This window comes from Silene latifolia, chromosome 9, assembly GCF_048544455.1.
Source record: "Silene latifolia isolate original U9 population chromosome 9, ASM4854445v1, whole genome shotgun sequence".
In the NCBI taxonomy this organism is placed as follows: Eukaryota; Viridiplantae; Streptophyta; class Magnoliopsida; order Caryophyllales; family Caryophyllaceae; genus Silene; species Silene latifolia.
In genome coordinates, this window is record NC_133534.1 from 211,485,260 (window position 1) to 211,491,224 (window position 5,965).

The following is a 5,965-nucleotide window of genomic DNA, read 5'->3' on the forward strand; positions in this document are numbered from 1 at the left end:
AGCGCCCCCGTGCGCCCGCGTCCACACATTTATCTAACATCCAATCCTAAGGCCCTAATTAAAAGAGAAACAAGACAAAATACAAAGTTGAAATAATGCAAAACGGAGGACAAAATGGCAGCTCTTATGGCAGCATTAAGCATGCCTGGCAACAGCATTTTGAGGGTCTTGGCAGCTTGCAAAAGCTGTCCAATGGTCCTTTAATTGCTTGGCATTTTTCTTGTATGAAAGGGGGCCCATTTGGTATCATTTTCTATTGTTAATTTGCAATACAGGGGGCTTTGGGCAGCTTGTTATTTGGAATTCCAGCAGCTCTCAAAATGACATTTGACAAGCAACATTCGGACAATATGGCAGCAGCAATTTAGGACCTCCTTTGCACAAAAACGCGCCCTTGTTTCGCCAAAATGTTGGGAATAAAAAACCGAGAAGTAACAGTTGAATGGACTGTTACTTTGAGCTGAACAAAAAATGATAGACCCCCCACCCCCCCCCCCCCCTATTTTGCTACACCTTCTCTTCATTCTCCTTTGAAACTTCTTGAATGGTGGTGGGTTCTTCTTCTTTCTTAGAGTCTTCAACTCTTTCCTTGTCACTAGCATTCACAACATCTTCATCAACGGGCCTCTTCGGTCCTTCATACCTTGTACCACTCCTCAAATGGATGGCACTCACCGACTCATGTCTTGGGGGATTACCTTGGGGTGGTAATTGCCCCTTTTGTCTTTGTGAGCTAGAAGATGCTAATTGAGACATTTGGGTTTCCAACATCTTTGTGTAAGCTAGTATGTTGTTGATGGTGATGTCTTTTGCTTAACTATCCCTTTGCATTTGAGTGAAAAATTCTTGTTGGTTCTTTTGCATTTGGAGGACCGCTTTTTGAACATCAAAACCTTGGTCATTTGTTTGATTGTATGGAGGTTGATTTTGATAACTTTGGTTTTGATTGTAAAAGGTTCTTTGAGCTTGGTTTCTCATTGGAGGTGGGGTGTATGTTGTTTGAGGGTTTTGAACATTTTGGCTTTTGTATGAGAGGTTGGGGTGGAATTTGGTGTTTTCATTGTAATAGTTGGAATAAGGGGTACCACTCTTGTATGCTTGGAAAGCATTCACTTGTTCCCCTATATTCACTTTGGTCATGTCCCAAAGTTCCACAACTCTCACATACTCCACTTGGAATTGATGATGATGCTACCATAGCATTAACATGTTGCTTAGGTGATTTGGAGGCCTCTTCAAGTTTAGCTATAGCCTTCTCAAACTTCAAATTAATGGTGTCAATGTGAGCACTAGGCTGAGCACCCAATTGAGTAATAGAGTTCACCTCATGCTTTCCTCCTCTAGTAGCCTTCCGAGGTCTACTATATTGTGAGTTATGGACCGCCATTTCTTCAATCTTGTTTCATGTTTGATTGTCATCAACTTCGGTAAACATACCATTTGATCCCATATTAAAAATGTTTCGGGAGTCTTCATATAGACCATTCCAGAATTGTTGTACAAGGAACCACTCGCTAAGTCCATGGTGTGGACAAGATCGACAAGTGTCCTTGAATCTCTCCCATACTTCATACAAAGATTCCTCGACCCTTTGTTTAAACCCGGTGATTTGGGCTCTCAACATGTTAGTCTTCTCCGGAGGATAGAATTTCTTGTAGAAAGCAAGTGCCAATTTCTTTCAAGAGTCAATACCAAGAGTATCCTTATCTAGGCTTTTCAACCATTGTTTTGCGGAACCAATCAAAGAAAAAGGAAATAAGACCCATCGAATTTGGTCTTGAGTAACTCCGGTTTGAGAAATCGCATCACAATAGTCACAAAAATTCTCCATATGAGAAGGAGGGTCTTCACTAGGCATCCCACCAAATTAACTTCTCTCAACCAATTGTATAAATGCGGATTTTGTAATGAAATTACCGGTTAAATGTTGTGGGGTTGGAGTACCATTTTGTCGGTTCGCCTCGGTTGGTACGGAATGTGATGAAAATTTAGGCATTGTGGGTTGATTTTGTTGTTGGTTTTATGATGGGTTATCTTCTCCTTCTCTTGCAAAAGGGTTGATGAACTCAATATTATTTGGTTGAATGTCCACAATCTCACCAATACCTCTCAAAGTATTTCTATCAATTCCTCTATTGTTGGTCAAAGTTCATTCAATTTCAAGATCAATGGGTAACAAGTTACCTTGTGATCTCCTAGACATGCAAAGTATCAAACAACTCGAAAACAATTAGAATGAACCTTGAGAAGTAACTTCCCCAAGGTAAAGAAAGACACAACTAAAAACAATTAAAGAAAATCAAATAATGTTAACACCATACCCGGCAACGGAGCCATTATTGGTTCGTCGGTTTTGTTACTCGTCGTCAAAAGTTACCTTGACCAAAACAATATTTATAACTTCACAAACTACTCTACTCTTAGTAAAGAGGTAAGTAAAGGTCGGATCCCAAGGGACGGGTATTGATATAGGATTTTCAATTGCAAATGGTTGTGTCTAGGGGTGTCAGAATTTAGGTTGAGGTAGGAGATCAACTAAACTAATCAACAATGTAAATAAAGTAATGAAAATAAGCAATATGATTAAAATGAGATGTAAACAATTGATTAAAATCACTAGAGTGTCATGAGTTCATAGGGGATTCACGGGATTTGATCATACAAACATGTTCTCTACTAGATGCAAGCACTTATTGTTGTGATGGGATCGAGTTAGGGTATATCTTACAATCCCTAAGAAGGTTTGGGTCCCGGAGCCGAATCGATTTGATTGTACAACACCTACAAGTCGACTTAATCCTTCCTAACCAACTATATGCATGGTCTAATGAGACTCGAGTTGGTTTATATCTTACAAGTCTCATTGAAAAGGTAAATGATGGGTAAAAAATGCAAGGATTCATTGGCTCGCATTTCATCAAACATAACATGTGCATAAGATGGAATCATAACAAGCAAGCAAATTAATTATGAAAACATATTAGATTAAGCATGAATCAATCCTCATGTTGGTTTCCCCTAATTCCCCATTAATCCTAGTTAAGGAAACTACTCACTCATTATCAAGTTTAACATGCTAACAAGGTTGTCAATCATACTAGTAAGGCAAAACATGATGAACAAATGAAAATGATTAACAATAATTAAAAAGGATTAAGAGAGAATTATACCTATGAAGATGATTCCAAATAATAAAGCAAAGAATAATAAAAGTACTTGATGATTGATGGAAGGTTGTCAATCCTCCAAATAAACCCAAATAATCTTCTAATTACCCAAAACAAAATATGAACAATAGAGAAATTAAGGAAAGATTAAGGAATGAGATTTGTATTAATACTAGATTAAAAGTTGATTATAAGATTAAGATAGGATTAAGATAGGATTAAGATTGTATTTAGATGACATAAGACTTCATGGTAATCTAAGTAGTACGAAGGGGTATTTATACTAAAGATTAGGTACAAAGATTAGGGTTACTAAGGGCTTAAATGACTATTAATACACTTAACAAAAGTTGAGGAAGTGCTCCTCTCCAAGGAGATGCGCATCTCTGTTTTGCTAGTCCCACGAAGATATGCTCGTCCCGAGTGTCTACGAAGCTGGCACGGTGGAGTCTGTAAGGGGATCCGAGCAGATCATGGGAGAGACGCTCGGATTTCTTGGCTTCAAGACGAGCGTCTTGGAGTCGGGACGCTCGGATTGCTGGGCAGGGAGACGCTCGGATTGGCTGCAATCCGCTCGGATTGTGAGACAGGCACTTTTCTTCTCTTCTTTCCTCAACAATCCACGGGGATCTTGTTGAGGATGCAAGGATCCTTTCATCATTGCCCAATCTACTTTATTATCTACATAGGCCTTTTAGTATCGTCTTCCCTTTGATGCTTGGTCATTGAATGCGATCAATTTAGCTCCATTTCTCCATGAAAATGCAAGGTTTCCACTCCTTTGCTACTAAGGAAACAAAACCTCAAAGAATATGCAAAATGGGAAACTAAAGATAGTAAATGACCCAATTATGCACTATAAAGCATAGGAACGAGGCTAATTCGGGGACTAAATGTGCTCAAATATGAGTCACATCAAAAAGAAAAGAAGATGAAACAAAAAGGAAAAACGAGCACAAACACATTTCGATTTTTGACCAGAGACCCCGTAAGGGGCGTGAGGTGGGTAGTGGTGATTACCACCCTCTGTCTCCAGTCAAAATCCGATTTTGGCTCATCTAACCTATATTTGAATCGTGTTATGCATTGTCTATGCCTATAAACTCATAAAAATAGTTAAGACATGAGATAAGTGAGTTTTTTACACCCTCAAACTTACATGTTATGATATTTGCGAGGTAGACGAGTTTAGAGACGGTTTTCTCGTATTCGACTACTCGCGATCAAAGAAGTTTAAAAGAGTGCCTTAAAAAAGGATTTTGTTTTGAAAATATGTTGTTGAAAAACATATTGATTAATGTTGAGTTGGTCCAATGGGTTGGTCGAATGCACGGCGACAGTACCAAACAAAATGTGTAAGGCTTGTGTTTTCGATCGGTAGGTCGAAAACACGTGTCGATTTCTTTACTTAGGAAGTCGAGTATAGAAGTTTAAGGGGGATGTGAGGAGGCAGAAGCTCGCGTAAATATTATGGTATGTGAAGGTGGTTATTTATAGAGAAATGTGGATGGCAGCAAGGCGGTCGAATTTTCTTGCTGGCCAAGGAGAGGCCCATTGCGTGCCAGTGATACAATGGGGTGTCCTGTCCTTTTAAATTTCGACCTGGCCTTTGCTCTATCCATTGTTTGGTTGGTTTGATTTGTGGTGTCCAAATAGGATGTCATGTAACAATATGGTCATCTAATAAGATGATATTGGGTGTTACTTGGGGTAGGTATTTTGTGCTTGACTCGAGTTTGATCCGTGTTGAGTCGGGATTTTAATTTTGAGTCGCTTTTTGGCCCGGTGTTAGTTTTGACACTAATTAGTGTCATTTTAATTCAAATGGAATGATAAAGCCATTCATGGCATTATTTTTGACATTCGAGATTCAGGTTGACTCGTGGTGGCTCAGATTGACTCGAGTTGCGGGTTTTTGAGTCGGTTTTGGGTCCGAAGACGGTTTTAACTCTAAATAGTGTTGTTTTAATGTAAATGAAGTTAGAAAACAATTTTTGAAATCATTTTTAATATCCGAGTAATGCATTAAACCGTCTCGTGTATAGCCAATCCAAGCACGCATATCAAAAACACGTTGTAGTCCGATCATCATCGGGTGGTTTTTGGAAGGTGCATATACTGGGTATCTACAGTGGGCCACCTGCACGCCAAGCCAATCCATGTACGTGCAGCAGTCGGAAAGCCACACTCGGTGGCATAGAAAAGCTTTCGACCGGATCGCCTAAGATGGGTCAGTTTCGTCTTATTGAAGGTCTCGAAACGATTGCTAAAGATGTTCGGAGTCGCCACCAGACAATTATGGGATGCTGGAAACCATTAGAATCCACTTTGTACCTCGGTCAAACGAACAAAAGCGATGCTTGACATAGGTACTAAAGATAAAGAATCATCCCTCTTTATCATCCTATCGCTAGAATGAATCTCGTTCGCCCTGGATAAGTTTGTCTACTATCCAAATTTTTTGAGTAAGAGGAGAGGGTACGTATTGGGAAGCTCTTTAATTGAAGACCCAATCCCGCCCGTGGTAGCGGCCTCTACTGATCGATCTTGGTTGGTTAAGTGCAAAAGTTGATAAAACGGGTTAAATGTATGAATGCGCATCCACAAGTTTAAACCTAACGTGATATTTGCTATGTCTATTGTTTATCCAAGTATCAAGTAATTGATGTCGAGTTGGATTTAGTGTTGATTTGCATGCAAGACGGAAATTAAACATCCATTTACCAAGTTTGGTTTGTGGTGCTTAACACGATCCATTTGTCTTAGAAAAGTGTTTTATAATGCAAAGTTTAAAATGC

At 39.3% G+C, this 5,965-nt stretch overlaps 1 non-coding gene across 1 annotated transcript; it reads left to right on the plus strand.

Moving 5' to 3' along the window:
• Positions 1-1,517: 1,517 nt before the first annotated feature.
• LOC141603678 (small nucleolar RNA R71) lies at positions 1,518-1,624 on the plus strand. Its single transcript, XR_012525536.1, has one exon. It is a non-coding gene; the product is annotated as a small nucleolar RNA R71 (small nucleolar RNA).
• The last annotated feature ends 4,341 nt before the right edge of the window (positions 1,625-5,965 follow it).